Raw genomic sequence first — 27,053 nt, 5'->3', positions numbered from 1 at the left:
ATGTAGCCGCTATCAAACGGGTCATTCATCATAATGCCGTGGCTCTTCATTTGCAACACAATATGGCTGCCGCAGTGCGTTGGAGGAGACTAGCGTATTAGCGGTAGCATTAGCGTTAGTACACCACTGTGCTTCACCAATCTAAGGCAGGAGGAGGAGGTTGGATGGTGCTAATGGGAGCTAAATTGACTTGAGCCTAAATCACAGTGTGTATAGAAATTAGGGGGACAGTGGGGGGAAAGGGAGAGTCAGTACATATCATAATGGGCTCTCTCTTGGGGTGCTAAAAAGAAGGAGTTCACTTACTTAGGCTACGCCAGGCAGGCAGTCTCACTTAAAGAGGAAAACAGAGAGAGTTGGAGGAGGTTGAGTGGGGGAGGTGTAACACTGGCCATCAAGAGCTATGTGGGGCAATGTCATAACAGTGTTATGAGACTCTGGCCAATGTTATCCTCAAACGGCTGGTGTGGTGTGGGTGCCAACTTTGGTTCCAGCCCAGCAGCAACACTACTGATTTAATTAATATCGCATTATAGACATTGATAAGTTGAATCTGCGCCCACAGCTACGTCGGCCCTTTGCAGGAAAGACTGGCCATCGGCCTACCCTGCTCTTAAATTACTGATGGGAAGAGAGTGATTACCATTCTACCACATAACTGAATATCACTATGGGTTTACAAATGTATTATTATATGTCAAGGACTAAGACTCTGAGGTGTGTTAATATTCCGTTGTCATGGTCACAGATAGATACTGGCCACATGATTGGATTATTAAAGTATTTACAGGGGGCAAAGGTGAGATGTCCATTAGAGATTTCTCTGTCTACTGCTTTATTCCTCACACACACTGAACAGGTAAGCACTCAATGAAATACTCATTCATTGTTATGCATGCAAAAATAAAATAAATATAAACCGGTGTTCATCATACACATTAATGACTACCTGAATAATAATATTAAAGGACCAAAGTTTTTATCTCAATATGAAATCATTTCTGGGTAACAATTCAATACCTTACTGTGTTGTTTTCAATTAAATTGGTCGAAAAGAAACAAAAAATAGCTTCTTAGCAAATGGTATTTTCTCAAGCAAGAATTATCTGGGAGTGGTTTGAGCGGGGAACAGAAAACATAAAATTAGCTGTTATTGGTAGAGAGGTTTGGAACTCTCTTTTTTATTGGTCAATTAACTAATTTACTGCATGGTGATGTTACCATGGAAGGCCAAAACTCCATCCCACCAAAATAGGCGGACATTTCAGGTGCTCTTTTCAAACAGGTCTTCCATAAGGGCATTATCCTCATTTTCACAATTTCACAGTATTATTCCAAACTCATAGTGTGTAAATATATATTAAACACAGGAAATCATGTTTTTGACTGCACTGGGCCTTTAAGTACAAAAAAGTAATCTGATACTAATAATTCAACTTTTCCCCAAAGGATATCCAACTGGGCACAAATGGTTGAAAACGGTTGAAATATTGTTTCAACGTAATTTGTCAACGTATTATGATGTGGAATCTACATGGAAAATACATTTGGATTTGAGAGTGAAATTATACCCCACAGGATTATGGTAACCAAATTTCAACATATACAAAGCTTGTATAATATCTTTAAAACAACATCATATTCTCTACCAGAATATTTTTTTTTTGTCTGTGCAGCACTTCTTACTGGAGAGTTGATCTATCCACTATCCCTTTGGTCTCCAATCCATGGTTTATTTTTATTTATTTTACCAGGTAAGCTGACTGAGAACAAGCAACAACCTGGGGAATAGTTACAGGGGAAAGGAGAGGATAGCCAATTGTAAACTGGGGATTATTAGGTGACCATGATGGTTTGAGGGCCAGATTGGGAATTTAGCCAGTACACTAGGGTTAACACCCCTACAATAAGTGCCATGGGATCTTTAATGACCTCAGAGAGTCAGGACACCCGTATAACATCATCAAGTTTGCGGACGACACAACAGTGGTAGGCTTGATTACCAACAACGACGAGACGGCCTACAGGGAGGAGGTGAGGGCCCTCGGAGTGTGGTGTCAGGAAAATAACCTCACACTCAACGTCAACAAAACTAAGGAGATGATTGTGGACTTCAGGAAACAGCAGAGGGAACACCCCCCTATCCACATCGATGGAACAGTAGTGGAGAGGGTAGCAAGTTTTAAGTTCCTCGGCATACACATCACAGACAAACTGAATTGGTCCACTCACACAGACAGCATCGTGAAGAAGGCGCAGCAGCGCCTCTTCAACCTCAGGAGGCTGAAGAAATTCGGCTTGTCACCAAAAGCACTCACAAACTTCTACAGATGCACAATCGAGAACATCCTGGCGGGCTGTATCACCGCCTGGTACGGCAACTGCTCCGCCCACAACCGTAAGGCTCTCCAGAGGGTAGTGAGGTCTGCACAACGCATCACCGGGGGCAAACTACCTGCCCTCCAGGACACCTACACCACCCGATGTTACAGGAAGGCCATAAAGATCATCAAGGACAACAACCACCCGAGCCACTGCCTGTTCACCCCGCTATCATCCAGAAGGCGAGGTCAGTACAGGTGCATCAAAGCTGGGACCGAGAGACTGAAAAACAGCTTCTATCTCAAGGCCATCAGACTGTTAAACAGCCACCACTAACATTGAGTGGCTGCTGCCAACACACTGTCAATGACACTGACTCAACTCCAGCCACTTTAATAATGGGAATTGATGGGAAATGATGTAAATATATCACTAGCCACTTTAAACAATGCTACCTTATATAATGTTACTTACCCTACATTATTCATCTCATATGCATACGTATATACTGTACTCTATATCATCGACTGTATCCTTATGTAATACATGTATCACTAGCCACTTTAACTATGCCACTTTGTTTACATACTCATCTCATATGTATATACTGTACTCGATACCATCTACTGTATCTTGCCTATGCTGCTCTGTACCATCACTCATTCATATATCCTTATGTACATATTCTTTATCCCCTTACACTGTGTATAAGACAGTAGTTTTGGAATTGTTAGTTAGATTACTTGTTGGTTATTACTGCATTGTCGGAACTAGAAGCACAAGCATTTCGCTACACTCGCATTAACATCTGCTAACCATGTGTATGTGACAAATAAAATTTGATTTGATTTGATTTGACATCCCATCTGAAAGACAGCACCCTACACAGGGCAGTGCCCTGGGGCATTGGGATATTTTTTAGACCGGAGGAAAGAGTGCCTCCTACTGGCCCTCCAACACCACTTCCAGCAGGATCTGGTCTCCCATCCAGGGACTAACAAGGACCAACACTACTTTGCTTCAGAAGCAAGCCAGCAGTGGTATGCAGGGTGGTATGCTGCTGGTTATTACCAAACCTAGCTATGATATTTGTCACTGACTATTACCAATGTGATATCGTGAGAATGATAACTGAGAGATCTCCACTTAACTAAATATATTCACTTTTGTTATCAATATCATTCCAAAGGGTAGGTTTAGCAGAGCAAATGAAATGTGACCATACTTTGTCAATCATCAATGATGCTATGTAGGCCTATATAGCATTTATAAAGTCATCAACAGCTAATGTTTGAGCTCAACACAGAATGAAAAATAATTGACAATAGAATAGTCCTAGGGTTTCAAGCTCTGGTTGAATTCAAATTAATTTATATTTAATAATATTGAATTGTGTTTGGTTGTCAACACAACCAAATATCAACATTTGAAGGAGCGGCATGGTCTGCTTGAATAGTTCCATTTGGGCCACTGACTTAGTCTGGCTTTAATCCCAGTTTGTCTACAAATACAAAACAAATGTGTTGGCTCTCCATCTCAATTAAATCAAATCCCATGTTATTTGCAGTGCATTTAAAGTTTGATTTGATTTTGTTCTATTGAGTTGGAGATGTGAATCTAAAATTTCAATAATAAAACACGTCTTTTACAACTAGGACTGACTTTGCTGATAAATACTTTGTTGAGGAAAAATGTACTTGATACGATTGTGATGCGTTGTTGTCTCAAATCCAATCAAATTACATTTCATTGGTCACATAGACATATTTAGCAGATGTTACTGTGGGTGTAGCGAAATGCTGGTGTTCCTAGCTCCAACTGTTTTTTTATTTTACCAGGCAAGTCAGTTAAAGAACAAATTCTTATTTTCAATGACGGCCTAGGAACATTGGGTTAACTGTCTGTTCAGGGGCAGAACAACAGATTTTTACCTTGTCGGCTCGGGGGTTTGAACTTTGCAACCTTCCGGTTACTAGTCCAACGCTCTAACCACTAGGCTACCCTGCCGCCCCAAAGTGGTGCAGTAGTATCTGATTCACAACAATACACACACATCTAAAAGTAAAGAATGGAATTAAGAAATATATAAATGTTAGGACGAGCAATGTCGGAGTGGCATTGACTAAAATACAGTAGAAAAGAATACAGTTTATACATATACAATTAGTAAAACAGTATGTAAACAATATTAAAGTGACCAGTGATTCCATGTCGATAGGCCAGCAGCCTCTAAGATGCAGGGTTGAATAACCAGGTGGTAGCTGGCTAGTGATGGCTAGTGATGGCTATTTAACAGTCTGGTGGCCTTCAGATAGAAGCTGTTATTCAGTCTCCCAGTGGCAGCTTTGATGCACCTGTACTGACCTCGCCTTCTGGGTGATAGCGGGGTGAACAGGCCTTGGCTCGGGTGGTTGATGTCCATGATGACATAACTCACCTAGCTATGTTAAGATGAATGCACTAATTGTAAGTCGATCAGGTTAAGAGTGTCTGCTAAGTTACTAAAATGTAAATGTAAACTCAGCCAAAAATCAGACATTGTTTTTCCATTGGAATTTGGTTGTGCTTTTAGATGGTTGAAAGCACAGTGATTGTGTGAATATAGGTTGTAATTTCATTGACAAATGTCTCAACAAATATTACACAATTATCCACGTTGAAATGAGGTTGTGTGCCCAGTGGGATGGTATTTCATTTTGTGCCATCATTATTGCCCAGTGGGGATTTTTAATGCATTCTGTCTATTCAGAGCAGCCATTACAGATGCACAGTGAGTGTGAGCTTCAGTCCACATGGACCCTTATTGATGGGTCAATAAGAAGGAGAATGTGTGTCTGTGTCTGTGTACGTGTCTGTGTACGTGTCAGAGGGGGAGAGAGAGAGAGAGAGAGAAAACAAGAAGAGAAGATCAAAGGGTTGGTCACGCGTTCAACTGGACCACTGGACCGTGACTGAGTGGCACTGGGGAGGCTCACCACCGCAAATAGAGATCACTCAGATCTCGCCCCGAACCAGGCAAGACTCTAACACGCAGATTGCACAGATTCATTTCTTAACACAAACAAAAAACATCACAAGACATAATTTTAGATCATATTACAATGCACAGATGGTTTGGAGAGCAAACAAAAACACAGAGACATTCAGTATGTGCAAAACATACACACAAACCACAGGGGGCATAGAGTATAACACAGAAAACACACTCTGTCCCTTCAGCATCTTGTTTCGCTGCACCACTCTCTGTCCTACTGTGTGAGTGTCTTTCCATCATTTGCACGCAGGCATCTTCTATGGCGTTGCATCTTAAATGAACATAAGTGAGCATCCTTAATTGACCAGCTCGTTAGCCCAAGTGATAATTGGCCATGGACCATCAGACTCTGGGATGAAAACGAGGTAGCACACTCCAGTCTCGTTAGTTTGGGCTGGGCCATTACACCCTGGTGTGTGTGTGTGTGTGTGTGTGTGTGTGTGTGTGTGTGTGTGTGTGTGTGTGTGTGTGTGTGTGTGTGTGTGTGTGTGTGTGTGTTTTTGTGTGTGCCAGAATGTAAATGAACCATACAAAAGCTGGTATGCTACATTTCGATTAGCAACATTCCGTGAAGTTTGAGAGCTTTTCTGTCACACAAAGTCATGTAGGTGGAAACTGTATTGCCATTACCCTCTGACCTTAAACATAAGTGTGTTGCGTGTCATGTTGTATCTGTCTAGCAGTGGCAAGAGAGTCGTAATTTTAATTAGAGTGCTATGTGTGTGTGTGTACGGCTGCGTTTACACAGGCAGCCCAATTCTGACCTATTTTCCACTAATTGGTCTTTTGACCAATCACATCAGCTATTTTCACATCAGCTCTTTTTCAGAGCTGATCTGATTGGTCAAAAAAACAATTAGTGAACTCAGCCTTAGAGGTGGCAAGTGTTTCACACCTATGCAAGCCTATTAGTAACATGTGCTGTATGTATGCTGTTGAATACCACTGTAGGTAGCGTTCAATATTGCATATTGAATTCCTGAGAGAGAGACAGAAAAATATGTTTGTAAAGACGAAATAGAGAGAGAGAGAAAGAAAGAGCAGAGGGCAAGAAATAGGAGAGAGAGAGACTTTTGACTTTTTGTCTTTAATGATGCATCGCCATTTCTTTAAAACCTCAACACCACCCCCCACCCTACCCCACTTTAAAAAACTAAAATCCCCTATGCTGTATACTCACATTGCCCTCTACCCCACGATACAAAACCCTACCACTTCTACTACCGTATATCCAACCCATCTTCCCCAGCTATACAGATGGCCTCCCCGACACACCATATCTCCTGAAACATCTCCACACTTTTTATCATTTGATTGAACTCAAATTACACCCTAAAGCGAGCAGAGACCATCCCATTAAATAATAGTAAAGGGTCTGTTACCTTTGACCCTGTTCCTCCTTGCTATCCAAATAGCAAACTTTGCCTGAGCAAACAGAAAATTCAACAACACACATTTAGCATTTTTTTTCCATTTTTATTCAAATACATGTACCCCATTATAAACATCCTGAAATTACACTTCACCCGGAGTGGCGCAGTGGTCTAAGGCACTACATCATAATCCTAGAGGTGTCACTACAGACCCTGGTTCAATTCCAGGCAGTATCACAACCGGATATGATTGGGAGTCCCACAGAGCGGCACACAATTGGCCTAGCGTCTTTAGGGTTTGGCTGGGGTAGGCCGTCATTGTAAATAAGAATTTGTTCTTAACTTTTTAAATTACACAACCTGTCACACAGACATTCCAACAGAGACATGAATGGCATTAACCTGGTGCACACAGAAAACACATGATGCACAGTTTCACTCATGACACAGAAAGGACACCCCTGCCCGACTCCAGGTTCAACCCGTACCAACCAGCTATTAGTGGCCAGGGCTCCATGTAGAACCCTCCACTGGAGGTCCCTGACCTCTTTGGTACTGGGAGTTTATAGAGTCCCCTCTATCTAAAACCCACCGTACTCTCCACCCCATGTACCCCTGCCACTGATGTGCCTAATGTTCCTCACCTTAATGCAGAGGTTGAAGAGTGTTTACCCCCCCAAACACTCCTAAGCTCAGGGTGTTAAAGTCCAACAAGTCCTCCATACCCCCTTGCCCCACCTGCAGTGGCGGAAACATTGGTGGCTGCTCAAACACCTCCATTACTGGCTCAGACAGTGCCTCCTGGACCTACCCAGGAATCTCTCTAGGAGCCTAAGAGATTTTAGTCCTGTTTGTTGTGCCAGGACTTCCGGAGTTTTCCATCCCTCCTCCCCCGTCAGCCACAGGTCACCTAGCCTTAATAAACCTTCTGCCAACAGTTGCTTCTGCAAGGTGGCCAATTGAAGTGGAAGATAGGCTCCTCCCACATCACATTAAACAGATATTCATGGTCCACTCTATCGAAAGCCTTCTCTTGGTCTAAAGAGACCAGTATAAAGTTCACATTAGAAACTCTCAACAAGTCCAACATGTGCCTGATTAAGAACAAGTTGTCTGTGATTGAGCATCCCGGTACACAATACGTCTGGTCCTTGTGCACTATAGAGTCCAGATGGGACTTCAGTCTATTAGCAAGGACCTTCTTTTTCTTGTAGTCTGCACAGAGCAATGCCACAGGCCTCCAGTTCTTAAGTTCACACAACTTCACACAAGTCCCCTTTTTGGGCAGGAAAGTCAGAGCCACCCGAAGACACCTCATTGGCAACTCTCCTACCCCGTTTTATGATTTTGTAATACTCTTGTGATTTCGATGGTTTTTACTAGATTACCTGTAGTTTTTCATCTTGTCTGTCTGTAATTGTGTAATGACTTGGTGCTGCCTATCTTGGCCAGGACGCTCTTGAAAAAGAGATTTCAAATCTCAATCTCTTCCTGGTTAAATAAAGGTTAAATACAATTTGTATAAATAATTCCCCAGAATTGTTTATAAACTACACTGGGAGTCCATTCACCCCCGGTGCACGGGAGGGGGATATCTGGGTTATGGCATCTGCCAGTTCATGGGACAACAGGGGAATGTCCATTTTATCCCTCAGTGGCAGAGAGAGCTTAGAGAGTTGTGCAAACAAAACCTGAGCACACATAGGATCACACAGTTCTGGCCTATACAACTCAGTATTAAACTCCACAGTCCAGTCCCGCATCTCCCCCACCACAGAGGTCACCCGCCTATCCGACAGCCGTGGACAATGCGTACCCTTGGCTCCACCGCTCTGCCTTTCCAAACCAAAGAGGAAGGAGCTGGGAGAATCCATCTCCGTGAGCATGGAGAACCTAGCTCTTACCACTGCTCCCTTTGCTTTAACCTGGGTCCCTATGTAATTCAGCTAAATTAGCCCGGAGACTTACATTGCCTTGCCCCACCAGCTCTACAACCACTTCACTGATACTACGCTTGAGTTCATACACATTTATAAGGACAAAACCCGGTTGTTAATTTCTGCTTTTACTACAAGCAGTCTACCCCTACACACCTCCTTTGATGAGCATTTGTTTACGGCCAAACCAGGTGCATAAAAGACCGCCAGCCCTGCACTAACATTTGTTCCATGGCTCAGAACACTTGCCCCTTTCCACCAGAGCCCCCAATCGTCTTCATTCACCACATCACTATGAGTCTCCTGCAGAAACAACACCTTTGTTTATTTTACATATTCCCCCAACAGACTTCTCTTTCCTGTATCTCTTGTGCCATTTATATTAAGCGAGCCTGCCCGATGAGTCTCCATAGGAAGTGGGAGAAAAGCCAGCAAAGAAAGAGACCAATAGCAAAGCTCAAAAAGGCCAAGTGCCAGAAAAAAAATTTAAACAGCATCTGAAGGTAGACCCTTACACATGGTTGTAACCCACTTCCTCAACCTAAAACGTTTCCTGCTTGAGAGGACACCATGCCCTTCAATTTTCATACCATGTTGTACTGATCTTACAAACTTTCCCAGATCGCAAAAAAAAGCTTAAAGATGAACCTTTTTCCCTTTAGTCTCATTCAGGAACCTTAACAGTTCCCTCACCGTGTACTTTGACCCCTCTGCCGGACTGGACCCATTGAGGAGGAGTCTGAAAAGAAAGCCTCCTCCACCGTCCTCTTCCTCAGACTCACCTTCCTCCTTCTCATCTTCATCTCTCATCCTGACCACCTACCCTTTCTCACTAGTCGGGGCCTTCCCCCCAGCACCAGGCAAAGGTCCCTTAGTGATTTTGACCACACCAGCCTCGCCCCTCCCCGCTTCTTTCTTCCGCTTGACACCCTCCTCCACCTCCCCTTGTCACTTGCCCTTCCCCACTATACTCATCCACTGGCATAACCTGACTAGGCCCAGCCTCAGCTACACCACACCACCATCCATAACCTGACTAGGCCCAGCCTCAGCTACACCACACCACCATCCATAACCTGACTAGGCCCAGCCTCAGCTACACCACACCACCATCCATAACCTGACTAGGCCCAGCCTCAGCTACACCACACCACCATCCATAACATGACTAGGCCCAGCCTCAGCTACACCACACCACCATCCATAACCTGACTAGGCCCAGCCTCAGCTACACCACACCACCATCCATAACCTGACTAGGCCCAGCCTCAGCTACACCACACCACCATCCATAACATGACTAGACCCAGCCTCAGCTACACCACACCACCATCCATAACCTGACTAGGCCCAGCCTCAGCTACACCACACCACCATCCATAACATGACTAGACCCAGCCTCAGCTACACCACACCACCATCCATAACCTGACTAGGCCCAGCCTCAGCTACACCACACCAGCATCCATAACCTGACTAGACCCAGCCTCAGCTACACCACACCACCATCCATAACCTGACTAGACCCAGCCTCAGCTACACCACACCACCATCCATAACCTGACTAGGCCCAGCCTCAGCTACACCACACCACCATCCATAACCTGACTAGACCCAGCCTCAGCTACACCACCATTTCTAGCATGACTAGGCCCAGTCTCATCTACACCACCATTTATAGCATGACTAGGCCCAGCCTCTGCTGACTGAGTCTCATGGCCCCCTGCACGTTGACCTCGATGTCCCCATATGGCGCTTTTACCCTCACCTTGTTTACGGCCTTTGTGGGCATGCAAAGCTCTTATGCCCCAAATCCCCACACTCAAAGCACCGTAGAGTGTCTGTGCTGGCAAACCCGATGTAGAGCCCCCCCCATGCCTCACTTTTAACTGTTGCTCATTGTTATTCAGAAACATTAACACTTTCCTCCGGAAAAAACAACAAGCTTAACGGCCTCTGCATGAAAACCTCCCGACAGTACACGAAAACTGCTAGCAAACTTACCAAATGGACTCTTTACGAGCTCTTCACAGATTTGATCATCCGCAATAAACGAAGGCAGATTCGCAACTACCACCCTAGTTGCTTACAAATATTCCACTGGCAATGAGCCTACCCAGCAAATTTACTCTGTTCATGAACACAACCACAGCTTTGATCATTCTGGATGTGGAATGTATAAATTCAGCTCTTACCTGTTCGCCGACTGCAAGCAGAACCTTCTCCACCTTAACTCCAATCTCAGGAACATATCTGAATGCCGTAACGACAGCGCCTCCTCCGCGCTAGGCTGCGAAGCCATCACGCACACCACACCGTTCAAAACCCCCAGGAAACTAAAACTCTGTCCTCTTCCTCCCTAACTTTGAAAAAAAAGTGGATACCGCTAAACTAACAGTCCGTAAACCCTCCACCATGAAAAAGACAACATGAAAGGAAATAATCAAGAAAATAAGTAAGGACAGAGCCCTCCACATGGCCTCAACTAGATAGAGAGAATGGGGTTCTTGGCGGTAGCGACATAGGTGGTGACAGAGGCCTTAAGCCTGGCTGACACATGACATGTTGAATCTCCAGCCCCGTCACGTTCCTCCTCCACCCCGTACCACCACAGGGATAAAAATGACATTGTGTCGAGAAGAGAGGAATTATCCAAAAACCAGAGGCTCCAACATGTGCTGGATAAAAAAAATAAAAAATAAAAAAACAAGAGAGGATCAAAAGCAGTCATCTTTTCGCCCTCAGACCCAGCAGTATCACTGATGCAAAGGCGACCCCAAATCCATTACAAGCCAATTATAGTTATAAGATGTACTGGGCAATGGGCAAGAGCTGGCCACTCGCTCTTGAACTACTGCTTAATCCACAAAGAGGAACCAATAGGGAATGTGAAAATAGAATCCACACTTGAATAACTTTGGATTTAGGCAGATTAATGAACTGCCATGTTCACTGTCAACATGCTGGGGAGCACAAGCCCTTACCAGACTCTGGCTGTCTCTCAGATACACACATACATACAGGGACGAGCATGCAGGCACGCACGTATGCGTTTGGGCACGCACACACATGCAGGCATGCAAAAACACAAACAGACGCAAAAAGTAGAGAGAAAGCTAAAATGACTTTCTTACCTATACCCGTGCAAGTTGGTGGTGGCAAAGGTCCACAGCACATGGAAGAGAATAGAGGACACAAAAGAATTAGGTATGTCCATCTAACTGATAAATCACTAAGATAAATTCCCTTATTTCCGGGAGAGCTCTGCAATACAATAAAAGCACCATGTCACACCAAACATCAAATACAACATACACATTATGGAAAACATGTTGGGGGATTATCTCTCTGTCTCTCTCACAAACATGTGCAAGGTTAATCTATCACACACACTACCATCCCTCCGCACCACACAAAGACACACTACCCCCCCAACACACAAACACAGGACGGCCTGCTGCTCCAACATGAGCGAGGAGTCTTAACCAGGTCCCACCCATCTCTCCTCTCCCAAAATCTGTCTCTCTGCTCCTCCTCTCAAAGAGTCTCCTCGGTCTCTCCCTCCCCTCACCATCAAGCTCTCACACGCACCTCCATCTCTCTCTCCCTCTATTTCATTCCCTCCACCCACGCACCTCTTCTCCCCCTCTCAATCTCTCAACCCCACCACCTCCTCTCCTCCCCTTCATCAGTCTCTCCACTCTTCCCCCTCTCTTAGTCCCCCATCTCTCCTCTCTTCCTCCTCTGGTGGTTGAGTGAGTGGGCGTGTGTCCAGCCCTCTTGCCCTCTACTGTATCTGTTTTGCCTGTGTGCCTTTCATTTGTAGTACTCCATCTAGCACAGGGAACACAGCCCAGCTTCACTTCAATTATCCTGTCAATCCATCACCACTCCCTAACCGCTACATAAGGGGGGGTGAGGCTTGTCCATGTGAATGTGTGTGGGACCGAGTGTGTGTGTGTGTGTGTGTGTGCGCGCAAGTGTGTGTGTGCCTGTGTGCATGTGTGAGTCTGCATGCGTGTGTTTGTGTGTGTCTTTGTACGTGTGCGCATGTGTACTTTTGTCCTCATGTCTGTCATCCCTCCAGGCCAAAGTGTGAATTTTAATGTGACATTCGTGGGGGCTCTATTTCTTTCACGGGACTTCCTATTTGTGCACGCGCTATTAGGCCCATACATTTTGTTTTCATGGGAATAATAGTAAAAACGTGTATTTTAACTGTAAAAATGTATTACGTTTTAATGTGGCATGAACACAGCCAGTCGTGAGGTTTTCATCTGATTGTAAAACAAATCACATAAAAAAGTAGGCTACATGTGCACGTTCGTCCACTCCAAAATAATTCCACCATCCAAACAGTGCACTGTGCACGCGCAATATGATGAATGGAAAGATGATCTATTACAAAACACAAAAAAGTGTAATTTACCTTTTTTGTAGAAAGAAAAGTCGGGACACCTGAAAAGGACGCAAATACAGCTGTCTGTGTCTGTCCTGAGCTCATTGGTGAGGGAAACTGTGAGGGTTCAGTTGAAACAATGTTACATGTTCACGAGAGAGAGAGAGAGAGAGAGAGAGAGAGAGAGAGAGAGAGAGAGAGCGAGCGAGAGAGAAAGGACCTTTTCCTCTCTAACAAAGACAACTGGCTGAGGTTCCTCCTTAAATTAAGCTCGATGTGGGCGAGAGTGCAGCGTTCTGGCATTGTTTCTCCAGGAGACAAATGGAACTGCACTCAAGTCAATACAGCTGCTTTTAGAAGCTATGTGAGGGAGGTCGCAGAGGGGAAAGTGTGTGTGGATGTGTACTCGCAGTCTTGCACCACCTAGCACAGTCTCATACTTACAGAGTAATGTAATGTAGTCTAACACAGTCTAACATGGCATCACAGAGTCTAACACAGTCTAGAATGGTCTAAAAAGGTCAAACAAAGTAGAACAAAGTCCAACACGGTCCAACACAGTCTCGCACGGTCTCGCACAGTCTATCACAGCATAATCTAACACAGTCTAACACAGTCTCGCACAGTCTAACACAGCATAATCTAACACAGTCTAACACAGTCTCGCACAGTCTATCACAGCATAATCTAACACAGTCTAACACAGTCTCGCACAGTCTATCACAGCATAATCTAACACAGTCTAACACAGTCTCGCACAGTCTATCACAGCATAATCTAACACAGTCTAACACAGTCTCGCACAGTCTATCACAGCATAATCTAACACAGTCTAACACAGTCTCGCACAGTCTATCACAGCATAATCTAACACAGTCTCGCACGGTCTCGCACAGTCTATCACAGCATAATCTAACACAGTCTAACACAGTCTCGCACAGTCTAACACAGTCTCGCACATTCTAACACAGTCCAATATAGTCTCAAAGTCTGATAGTCTAATAGAGTCTGACACAGTCTAATACAGTGTCACACAACATTGGTAATTATGGTAGAGGGACTACAGTCAAAACACAAACAGGCTGATCTGTTTGGGTATAAGCATAGCATCGAGCTAAAGCCAGATTGATGCATTCATTACTGTGCCAGGCGAGCAGGGGAGGGGGACCTGAGAGGGAAAAAAGATGACCTCTTCAATCTTGATAAAATATTATGTAGTTGAATGAGATGAAGAGATATCTCAGTTACGGGATAACATTCTGTGCACATAAGCTCTGTCTTGAGCTTAAAGTTGTAAGAGTTGCTAACTAAAGCAGTAAATTAAGTTAAAATGGTGGCACATTTGGCATTGGGGACATTGAATTCACTGGACGGAATAGTCTCGGAAGTATCGTCCCCCCAGCTGGTATTCTGAGGACGCATCACTCTTATGTCTTATCACTGAAGTTTTCTGACGTTTCCCTTAGAAAATAAATGAATATGAAATATGAGAGCCTTCAGTACTGCTTAGACAGGCAAAATAAGTCAATTAGTTCCGGCAGGCGGCAGTCAAATGGAGATTCTTCTACATGACGCTCGTAACGAGGGCTGTCAAGGATAAGCGTTCGACAGCTCGTTAAATTAATCCTCTGGGTCTGCTGCGACAGGAATGAGGCATGTGTATATGTGTGTCTGTGACCTGCTTATGTCCTCCACACCATAGGAAACACTCATCATAGACATCATACACACACACACACACACACAGGTACACTCACACAAATGCACTAACAAGCACACATGCACAGGCAATGGCCGAAAAGGGTCCATATTAGGGGATATCTTTACATGACATCTTTCCTGATATGGTTCTCTTGGCTGAGGTTCATATCCATATCTTGATATGCTTTTTGATATGTTGAAAATAAGGACGATTTCTGATGCATTTCAGAGTTTTCAGCACATGCTCAATAATTTGTCAAATGTGAAATCCATATTTTTCTTCATGCACAAATCATTTTTGGATTCCTTCAGGATATCATACATGGTATGGCCGGTTATTGACTCATTACGTTCTCCTGAAAGGCCTATGTGGAAATCTTATTTTCTCTATATGGTTTCCAAACGTTTTATATTACCGTACCCCTTCAAACATTCAACCTCCAGCTGAGTACCCCCTGTAGCACCAGGGTCAGTGCAATCTCAAATGTGTTTTTTTGCCATCATTGAAAGCCTGCCACACACACACACACTATACGATACATTTATTAAACATAAGAATGAGTGTGAGTTTGTGTCACAACCTGGCTCGTGGGAAGTGACAAAGAGCTCTTATAGGACCAGGGCACAAATAATAAAAATAATAATAATATATAAATAATTTTGCTCTTTATTGAGCCATCTTGCATCTTGCATATTGCATATAAAAGCTTATTTGTTCATCAAAGATTGTGAATAACTCACCACAGGTTAATGAGAAGGTTGTGCTTGAAAGGATGCACATACAGTGGTTCAAAAAAGTATTTAGTCAGCCACCAATTGTGCAAGTTCTCCCACTTAAAAAGATTTTCATCATAGGTACACTTCAACTATGACAGACAAAATGAGAGAAATTGATCACATTGTAGGATTTTTTATTAATTTATTTGCAAATTATGGCCAAACAGTTTTCATTTCTCCAAAAAGTACGATCTTTGTCCCCATGTCCAGTTGCAAACCATAGTCTGGCTTTTTTATGGCGGTTTTGCAGCAGTGTCTTCTTCCTTGCTGAGCAGCCTTTTAGGTTATGTCAATATATGACTCGTTTTACTATGGATATAGATACTTTTGTACCTGTTGCCTCCAGCATCTTCACAAGGTCCTTTGCTGTTATTCTGGGATTGATTTGAACTTTTCGCACCAAAGTACGTTCATCTCTATGAGACAGAATGCGTCTCCTTCCTGAGCGGTATGATGGCTGTGTGGTCCCATGGTGTTTATACTTGAGTGCTATTGTTTGTACAGATGAACGTGGTACCTTCAGGGGTTTGGAAATTGCTCCCAATGATGAACCAGACTTGTGGAGGTCTACAATATTTTTTCTGGGGTCTTGGCTGATTCATTTTGATTTTCCCATGATGTCAAGCAAAGAGGCACTGAGTTTGAAGGTAGGCCTTGAAATACATCCACAGATACACCTCCAATTGACTCAAATTATACAAATTAGCCTATCAGAAGCTTCTAAAGCCATGACAAAATTTTCTGGAATTTTCCAAGCTGTTTAAAGGCACTGTCAACTCAGTGTATGTAAACTTCTGACACACTGGAATTGTGATACAGTGAAATAATCTGTCTGTAAGCAATTGATGGAAAAAATGCTTGGGTGCACAAAGTAGATGTCCTAACCGACTTGCCAAAACTATAGTTTGCTATCAAGACATTTGTGAAGTGGTTGAAAAACCAGGTTGAATGACTCCAACTTAAGTGTATGTAAACCTCCGACTTCAACTGTAGTTGCGGGTAGTCCCTGTAATCCTGGATTCAGTTTTAGTTTAGTTTATTAATTTCGACCATTTTGAAAGAACAAGCACACATAAAACTTGAAAAAGCCATAACAATCATTGAGAATAACACAAAATAAAGTCTGGGATTTATTTCCATTGTGGTCCTCTTGAGACAAGATGGCTAGACAAGATGGAACACAGTGAAATAATAAAACCAAAACAGAGAAGAAGAACATCGATCTCATCATTCCAGTTACATCATAGAGGTTATTTATAGGTGCACAGAGGACATCAAACATATTTTTACTTTATTTTTAAAGCTGCCCAGAGAGGACGTTGTTTTTATGGACAGAGGCAACTCATTCCATTCTGAGGCTCCAGTATACAAGAAAGTACCTTTCCCAGCATTACTCCTGAACCTGTATAAGCACACATCAGCAACACCTGCTCTGGTGCTGTGATTGTGTGCATCCCTAACACGAGGAAAGTAATCACTTAGATATCTGGGCGCAGGACCATAAATACTCCTGTAAACCAAACCTAGTCTAATCTTGGGCACCCTAGCCTCAACAGGCAGACAGTTTAGTCCCTGAAAGCAGCTCCTGCCTATGTGAGTACGTGGACTCACCTTCAATACTACCCTGATAAGCTTATTCTGGGCTATCTGGAAATTCCCCTTCATAAGTTTAGATAAGACCCCAAACCAGGAAGTACTAGCATAGTCAAAATGGCAATGAATGAGGGCAGTAGCTAGCACTTTCATGGAGTCCTTATCAAGCAGTTTGGACTTTCTAGCCAAAAACCTAGTCCTGGCATTAACCATCCCTAGCACTTCATTGACCATTCTCACAGGGGTGCGTGCTTAGTCCCCTCTTGTACTCCTTGTTCACCCATGACTGCGTGGCCAAGCACGACTCCAACATCATCATTAAGTTTGCAGACGACACAACGGTGGTAGCCTTGAATGGAAAATATGGTGCTGTACAACGTGACGGTCGGGAGTACAGTACTGAGCTATTTAGCTAAAGAATTCCTGTGTCGTGCGGGCAGGGAATGTGAGAGACCGGGGTTCAATTCCCTGACGGGGAGGAAGGAGTAGAGTGTCCTTGTAAATAAGAATTTGTTATTAACTGACTTGCCTAGTTTTAAAAAGTTTACACTAAGAGCATAACATTTCTGCACCCTAATGTTCTAACTGTAGTCTAACCAATAGCCAAACGGAGATTAAGTGCAAATAAAAATATCTTGATTTTTTTTGTTGATTTTTCTCTTGATTTAACAAGACCAGTCCCCATGCTTGCCTCAGAGCAGTGTGAAACGGTGCTAAAAAAGTTGTAGGCTCTTACTTCAAATCCTATTGCTTCTAACTTCAATATGCTCTTTAAATAATAAGACCTACACCACTTTTAACAGCACATACCTCAACACTAGTGAGACTCATGTCGTCTACGGAAGGCTTATATCGAAAAACAAGACATGACTCTCTGCCAATAACTACATATAGAGGATTGGAGGATTCTAAATTAAAACCAAAAGCCACATGAGTCTCCCGATGGCGGCCGGCACAGGTATCGAACCTGCATCTGTAGCAACGCATTTTGCACGGTGGGAGCCCCCATCCACTCCAGAGCCCCCATCCACAAAGTATCAAAATACAGAGAGGTGTTGGTAAAGGTATATTCTCCGGCTAATAGTTCATCATGGCTATTATAATACTGTACATGGTGTCCAGGTCAGGATAACCAAAACATTTCTTTATTTAAGACTATCAGAAATAATGTTGGTACTTATTTATTTTGATCCAAAGCCATGAATGAGTGAATCACTCAGCTTTATTTAGGTGCAGGCTATATGACTGTCATCAACTTGATAATATATAATTACATTTTGGATGTTATTTCTTTTTTTTTTTAAACTTCTTCGATATATATCCGTTGCAATTATTGCGTAATCTCCAGCTGCAGTACTTTAACGTTTGCTACTGAGGAGAAACCCAACTGCCACGAAGGATTTATCATCGAATAGATATGTGAAAAACACCTTGAGGATGATTCTAAACAACGTTTGCCATGTTTCTGTCGATATTATGGAGTTAATTTGGAAAAAAGTTTGCCGTTGTAGTGAATTCGTTTTTTTTTCTTAGCCAAACGTGATGAACAAAACAGAGCGATTTCTCCTACAAAAATAATCTTTTTGGAAAAAATGAACATTTGCTATCTAACTGAGAGTCTCCTCATTGAAAACATCCGAAGTTCTTCAAAAGGTAAATTATTTTATTTGAATGCTTTTCTTGTTTTTGTGAAAATGTTGCCTGCTGAATGCTAGGCTACAATGCTAGGCTCAATGCTATGCTAGGCTATCAATACTCTTACACAAATGCTTGTGTAGCTTTGGTTGAAAAGCATATTTAGAAAATCTGAGATGACAGTGTTGTTAACAAAAGGCTAAGCTTGTGTTTTCAATATATTTATTTTATTTAATTTGCGATTTTCATGAATAGAAAAAGTTGCGTTATGCTAATGCGTTATAGTTGAAGTATTTTTCTGTCGATTTCTCAGCCAAGCAGGATGAACAAACGTGACGTTTTTCACCTACAAAAATATTATTTTTGGAAAAAAGGAACATTTGCTATCTAACTGGGAGTCTCCTGAGTGAAAGCATCTGAAGTTCTTCAAAGGTAAATGATTTAATTTGGTTGCTTTTCTTATTTTTGTGAAAATGTTGCCTGCTGCCAGCACAGCCTAGCATAGCATTATGCCATGCTAAACTTACACAAATGCTTGTCTAGCGTTGGCTGTAACGCATATTTGAAAATCTGAAAAAAAAGAATGTGTATTTTCATCACTATTTTATTAACGAAAGCATAAAGATGCCATTATTAGTTACATTGTTTTAGTTTGAACATGCAGACTGGCACTAAGAACAGAATATTGGGAACGTTTCCCTAGTCAGCGCCATTATTAGTGCAATGCCCCTTACATATTTTGGAGATTATTTTGTTTTCAATTAATGTAAAATGAGCGAGGAAAAAGCCCATTATTGAACATGGTGTGAGACATTGTTACTAATTTATAAATAAAGCCAGTTTGTTGTTTCTAATTATTTATTTATGTTTTTAGAGTGAGAAAAACCAAAAACCTACAGTCATCTTATGGGTCTCCCAGTCGAGGCTGCCCCGGGTATTAAACCTCCATCTGTAGCAACACAGCTTACACTGCTGCACAGTGTCTTGAACCATTGCGCCACTCAGGTGCTGTACAACGTGACTGATCGGGAGTGGCCTACATTACAACAGTAAGAGAACAATAATCCTAACAAAATAAAATAGTGAAAACCTTAGTGTTTTCAAAAGTGTTAGTAAGTAATACTGAAGTCGTGCACAATTATCAGTTTCTATTCCGGCTTATGTCGCCCAATCAATGTCAGTTAGAGACACAGTAGGAGCCAAAGCACAATCAGTGATCTAACTCCCCCTTGCACTGGTCTGGAGCAATGAAGTGGTGACGCAGGGTACCATACTAAACCACATATTACCTCGAAGTCCCGTGGCATTAGCTCGCAACTTCTAAAGGAGGAACCACTGTAGTGCAAATGCTCAGTTATGTCACCTTCATGTTAAGAAGCACAATGATTTTTGGCGCCTAAACAGGTAAAACATTTTGGGTGCTGGACGTATCTAGAGAAAGATATCCCCTGATACTGACCCTTTTCGCCCAGTGAGACACACGCAAAAGCAAACACTCACAGATACACACACACATTTCTTCTCTCTCTTCCTCCATCCCTCCACCCTTTCTCTCCCTTTGTATGTTCTGTTTTCTGCCCAGCTCATATCACAGAGCAGTCATAGGGGAGACTCACAAACTGCCTCAAAATATATCAGAAAATATACAGTATATTTAACTGGCATAGACCATAACCACCTACAGTGTGTGTCCCAAGTGTCACTACTACCCAGGTTAATGGGAAATGTAGTTTCTTACAGACATCACTACACAGATAGATGCTGGGGTTAAAGGGTAATGTACTTTCTTATGGCCTTACACAGCGAGGCATCAGGGTTTATTGTAAATGTAGTTTCTTATGGCTGTACACAGTAAGGATTGAGGCTCTTTGTTATCTGCACTGCAATTTATTCCCATCGTTGTTTCCAAGCCATAACTCACTCACTCACTCACTCACTCACTCACTCACTCACTCACTCACTCACTCACTCACTCACTCACTCACTCACTCACTCACTCACTCACTCACTCACTCACTCACTCACTCTCTCCACGACTCAGCACAAAAACAACTTCAATACTTTCTCCCAGCAGGCGACACTTATTTCCTATGTATTGTTACATGAACAAACATTTCCTGTGTAAAAACAAAAACAAGTTCTCGAATGTTCGAAGTTCTCTGTCTTTGGACAATAAGGAAGATGACTAAGGAAGATGACTAATCGGTCTTCATTATATACCGCTTTAAACCGTTTGGGTCCATCGCCATCATGTTAAATTGAGTTGGGGTCTTCTCGTCTGTGCAATTTAATAGGGAAGCATTTCTCCAAGCGGCATCTGGAGGCCTGAAGAGGTAGTTTCCTCCTATTCATCAGATGCCCAATTGAAGAGGAAATTGCATTAAAAAAAAACTTTTTTCCTCCTGGACTGAGAGGTTTATTCTTTCACCGGTAGAGAGAGAATCGAATCTGTGTGACCCATTTGAAACGTTGTTTGTCTCTTATTCCTGTTTTACTGGCGTAAAGTCACCTTAATCCCGGCGCTTTTGAAACGCAATTACCACAGGCAGCAGGCTGCGTTACGAACGAGACTGAAAAAAGACCAAACACAATGGTAATCTATACTCTGAGAGCGGGGAGAGAAACACAAAAGAGAGAGAGAGAGGGAGAAGGGAGCGACAGGCGAGACATCGAAAAGAGGGACACCGAAGAAGAGAGGAGAAAGAACAAACAAATGACTGCTATACTATTGTTGTAATATAGAGAGAAGAAAAGAAAAGCACATAGAGTCTGCTTAACAATCGATTTCATTATACAGTATAGGTCTGGAGTTATACAATAACCAGTCACCAACCCATACACATCTGCAATGACCTTAATGCAGCCTGTTGAAAACCACTGAAGTGAAACAACATGGCACAATAAGTGAGCTCTCATGTTTACTCATGTCATACGCACGCACACAGCTCTGCCTGCATACATGCGTTACAGATCAAATGATCGCAGTGTTTTTACACAATATAGCATTTTATATTTGATATATAACTATACGTCATTTATTTATGTATTCCTAGTGTAGGCTGTAGATAGTATTTCATCATGTAGATTTAAGGCTAAGGGTTTCTGCACCGATACATTTTTTAAATAACAGCTCAAAGCTTACAACAAATTGCTCATCTAAGGTGGCAGCCCGCTTGAAATAACCACAAGCATCATGAGCAGGAACTGGTATCTGTGTTTGCGTGTTTATGCAGATATGCACATAACTGTACACTCTTCGAAACAAAGGTGCTATCTAAAACCTAACAGGGTCCTTCATGACGTGGAAACAATATGTGTGCCTATGTGCGTGTGCTAGCATATGAGTGTCCATGATTATGTATGTGTGTGTGTGTGTGTGTGTGGCAGTGAAACCCCTGGGCTCTCAGGGCTCCGACCACAGCCATCCATTATGAGGGGGCTGTTGACGGCAGCGCTCTGCTCCGACACACTCCACTGCCATGTGATACAGCTCTAAGTGAGCCAACCGCTCTGCCTTATTCATGGATCTCTTACATCCCTATGCATATTAGAGTGAGCCTAGGCCTGTGTGTGTGTGTGTGTGTGTGTGTGTGTGTGTGTGTGTGTGTGTGTGTGTGTGTGTGTGTGTGTGTGTGTGTGTGTGTGTGTGTGTGTGTGTGTGTGTGTGTGTGTGTGTGGGGTGGGGGGATTTTGTGATTTTTTTTTTTGCATTTATCGTTCCTTTTTTTTTGTTGCATTAAATGTGTCCATGATTATTTGTTATGATAGACAAGAACTTTCGATCATCAGATCACCTGGGACAAGATCGTAACTGGGGTAGAAAAAAGTTAACATTTAAAAATAAGGAATTGCATCGCCGACGTGAACTTTCTCTGCTTCTTCTTTCTTCAAAAGCCCTGGATTAACACTGAGGTGGTGCTAAACACTTTAGCTTAAGGCTACAACACACCGCAGCCAAACCCGCGGCTTCGACTGAGGACACAAACAAGTACAAGATGTCCTGCTACGACCTCCGCAGAGCTGTCACACAAGCAAATGAATATATAAAAACAAGGTGGAATCCTATTAACCAGGTGCCGACACCTGATGCATGTGGCAGGAGGGGCTACAGTCCATTCCAGATAACAAAGGAAGACCAAGACGTGATCTGCCCAACGAAGCATCTCTACCTAACGAACTCAATGCATTTTATGCACGCTTCGACAAAAATAACACAGAGCCGTGCACAAGGGCCCCCACTGACCCAGGGCACTGGGTGATCTCACTTTCCGAGGCTGACGTGAGAAAGGTTTTTAAATCAGGTCAACACCCGTAAGGCCCCGGGTCCGGACAGTATTCCAGGGTGCATTATCAGAGCATGCGCCGAACAGCTGGCAGGTATATTCACAGTCATTTTAAACCTCTCCATGTCCCAGTCTATAATCACCACGTCTCAAGCTGACCACCATCATTTCTGTTTTCAGGAACTCTAAGGTTACCTGCCAATGACTACCGTCCTCACTGTAGCACTCACATCTGTAATCATGAAGTGCTTTGAAAGGCTGGTTATGGCACACGTCAATGCTATCATCCCAGACACCCTAGACCCACTCCAATTTGCATACTGCCCCAACAGATCCAACGACAATGAAATCTCAATTGCACTCCACACTGCCCTCACCCACCTAAATAATAGGAATACATATATATGTGAGAATGCTGTTCATTGACTGCAGATCAGCATTCAAAACCATAGTCCTCTCCAAGCTCGTCACCAAGCTTGGAACCCTGGGATTGAACACCTCCCTCTGCAACTGGATCCTAGACTTCCTGATGGGCCGATCCCAGGTGGTGAAGGTCGGCAACATTTCCTCCGCCACACTGACCCTCAACACGGGGGCACAACAGGGATGTGTGCTTAGTCTCCTCTTGTACTCCCTGTTTACCCATGACTGCGTGGCCATGCATGACTCCAACACCATCATCAAGTTTTCTGACGACACGACGGTGGCAAACCTGAACACCAGCGATGATGAGACAGCCTGCAGGGAGGAGGTCAGTGACCTGGCAGTGTGGTGCCAGGACAACAACCTCTCTCTCTCAACATCAGTAACATGAAGGAGCATCGACGGGGCTACATTTTCACCCACGTGGGCCAGCCCTTTAGCAATTTGAGTGACAGCTAGCAAGATGCACATAATGCACCCACAGCAGAGCGAGAGAGAGAGCAAGAGCAATGAAGTGGAGCACATATCTGCACATTCTGTATGACATAGTACGCAATTTTCAGGGACCACTTTTGGCTTGTGAGCCCTACTTTCAGAACTATTGGCTATAAAGTACCAGAGAATCTCTGTAACTATAAACTTCTTATTTTCCCAGGCCATATTTATTCATGGTAAATCGGTAAAGGCCTATGACTGTATATTACAGTAGTTTCCCAAGCCATATGTCCTGATGGGAAACGTATAGTATATTACTGTTTTTCCCATTGATTACATTGATTACCAGCTCTCAGGATTCACTGTTGGCATCAATATTGTGATGTCTTGCTATGCCATCACATTGACTGTGTAGACCATGCCGGAATTGTGGATAAACTTTCTTCAGTGCATTCTGCACGCTGTTCATTCACAGAGTGCATTACCACGTCTTGCTGCTCCTCTATCTCACCTCCCACACATCTTCTCTTTCCTCAGGCAGGTTTTCCAGCCCAACAGATGGAGAGCAATTCCACCTGCCTGCAAACCCTCTCACCCAGTCCCCTCCTCTCCTTCCCCTCCTCCCTTCCCCCGTTTTCACAGTCCGAGCACATCGCTGGTGTGAGCAGCTGAGACACCACCCAGGGGTTTTACCAGCCTCCACTCAATATTTCCTCATCAAAAGAGAAGTGGCAGACCAACAGGAAGAGGAGGCAAGAGCCATAATGGGCCGGGCAAACACATTAGCCACTAGTTGTGTGATGTGCTGGGCTATAGCTCACACTCAAGGTTAGAGAACATGTGTGTGTGTGCGTCATCCACCGACACCTTACACCTCCGTATAGGTACTTTATTTCTTTCATGTGATTTTTTCATGTGTTTTCTTGTAAGGGGATAGATAGGAATTGGCAAACGAAGCAGTCCTGAAACATTGCACATCCTGGCCCAACTCGAAACAGTGAGAGGTTTGTTTCAGAGGGGAGAAATGCACTATGAGTAGAAAGACTGTTATAATATCAGGGTGGGAGGGAGAGAAAGAGAGAGAAAGAAAGGGATACGGAGAGAAATGTACAAAAAAAGCACTCTATTCCAACTGGACTGAAATGACACATGGCAGCACTACTGGGTGGGTTTGAAATGCTCGATCAATTGAATGCATCATTAATCAAATTAACACTCTGGCTTTCTTAGTGTTTAAAAAAAAATGATTCTACCAATTCGATTTCCATGGGCTGACCCATAATTCAAGTCCCTTTGGACAACATTGAAACAGACAGGTCTCTCCAACAAGACTTCGGGCCATGATCAGTCTTGAGCTAATCAGTTCACCTGAAAAGTAATGCCGGCGCCACACACTATCTTCAACTAAGCCCGATCAGTGAGACCAAAAACACAGGCAGTGAAGCTCGCTGGAACGAAATGAGCACACCATTCATAAAACATTAAGAGGAGCTTATATTTATTTAATTATTGAATGTGTTCCTTTTCACAAGAAAGGGATACGAAACCTAAAGGAATACATGAAGCCATATCAGCCTCCATCGAAGGACCAAAAAAGAAGAGTGAGGGAAGAGAGCAGAGGGAGAAAAGGCAGAGAACACCGTTAAAAAGACAAATGTCGGGGCCCAAAAAGGAGCCATTAGACTCATTAGTTTCACTATATAACACCTCCAAGTCAGAGAAACTTAATCCTCCCTGACCGCCTACTGCATAGCACTTCACTGAAGGGCACACTACTTAGTATGCATTCTACCTGCTACCTCATCTGCACTCTGCCCAGAAGTGAATTTAAATTCAATTCTATCCTCAGCTTGTGATGACATTCAAGCAAAGAAATCCCGGTGGAAAAGCTTCATATTGCACTTACTACTTTTAACTAAGCGCCTATCATCGGCATATACAAAACCCTTCAGTGAGTAAAATCTTCACAAATGAAGTCCTTAAACATCACGTAGTGTAACACGCCACAGACTGGTAGGAAAGGCTGATGCAGTGTGTATTGACCTCTGTTCGAGTGGTATGATGTTCAAGACGGGAGCTATAAGGGACGTTACATACTGCTCTGTAGTGAGTGAGACAAGCCCCATTCAGGCAATTCTGACCTAATGAATTGGCCATGCATTATGCTACTGTGTGTGTGTGTACATGTTACTGTGTGTATGTGTGTATGTGCACATGTTACTGTGTGCATGTGTACATGTTACTGTGTGTATGTGTGTGTGTGTGTGTGTATGTGTGTATGTGTACATGTTACTGTGTGTATGTGTGTGTGTGTACATGTTACTGTGTGTACGTGTGTATGTGCACATGTTACTGTGTGTATGTGTACATGTTACTGTGTGTATGTGTGTGTGTGTACATGTTACTGTGTGTGTGTGTGTGTGTGTATGTGTGTGTGTATGTGTGTACACGTTACTGTGTGTGTGTACATGTTACTGTGTGTGTGTGTGTGCATGTTACTGTGTGTGTGTGTGTGTGTGTGTCTGTGTGAGCATGCTTGTGTGTGATGCCTGGGTCCAGTCGGGGAGATGGTGACCCACTTACAGTATCAGATGAAGGTGGAACAATAGAATGCGTGATTACCCCAACACCATTTTAAATAGGCTCCATGGAGGACGAAGTTCATTAGACTTTTTTATACAAGTTGTCAAATACGTAAGGACACAATTACAAGATGTGGCTCTAGAGACCTCACTCGAGCCCCAGTCAGTCCTCTTTGACCTTGGTGGCTCTTGAAAGTGAAGTAGTTTGACTATTTAAGTCTAGCCCTAATTGCCGTCAGCGTAATAATCATAGTCATCAACATCATTAAATCACATTTTATAGATCACATTCGTGGAATACAACAGGTGAAATGCCTACTTTAACCAACAATGCAGTTTTCAAGAAAAATAAGAGTTAAGTAAAAATAAAATAGCAACAATAAAATAACAATAGTGAGGCTATATACAGGGGATACTGGTACTGAGTCAATGTGCGGGAGTACAGGTTAGATGAGGTAATATGTACATGTAGGTAGGGATTAAGTGACTATGCATAGATTATAAACAGCGAGTAGCAGCAGCGTAGAAAAACAAACCAAGGGGGGGGGGTCAATGCAAA

General features: G+C 43.1%; 1 protein-coding gene across 3 annotated transcripts in view; it reads right to left on the bottom strand.

Moving 5' to 3' along the window:
* Positions 1-27,053, bottom strand: part of LOC112231485 (netrin receptor UNC5D) — a 305,190-nt gene that overhangs the window by 198,045 nt on the left and 80,092 nt on the right. The gene's annotated exons all lie outside the window — the stretch shown is intronic.

The sequence above is a fragment of the Oncorhynchus tshawytscha genome, linkage group LG33 (assembly GCF_018296145.1).
Source record: "Oncorhynchus tshawytscha isolate Ot180627B linkage group LG33, Otsh_v2.0, whole genome shotgun sequence".
Lineage (NCBI taxonomy): Eukaryota > Metazoa > Chordata > Actinopteri > Salmoniformes > Salmonidae > Oncorhynchus > Oncorhynchus tshawytscha.
The sequence above is the reverse complement of the archived record's forward strand: the minus strand, read 5'-3'. Positions and strand labels throughout refer to the sequence as shown.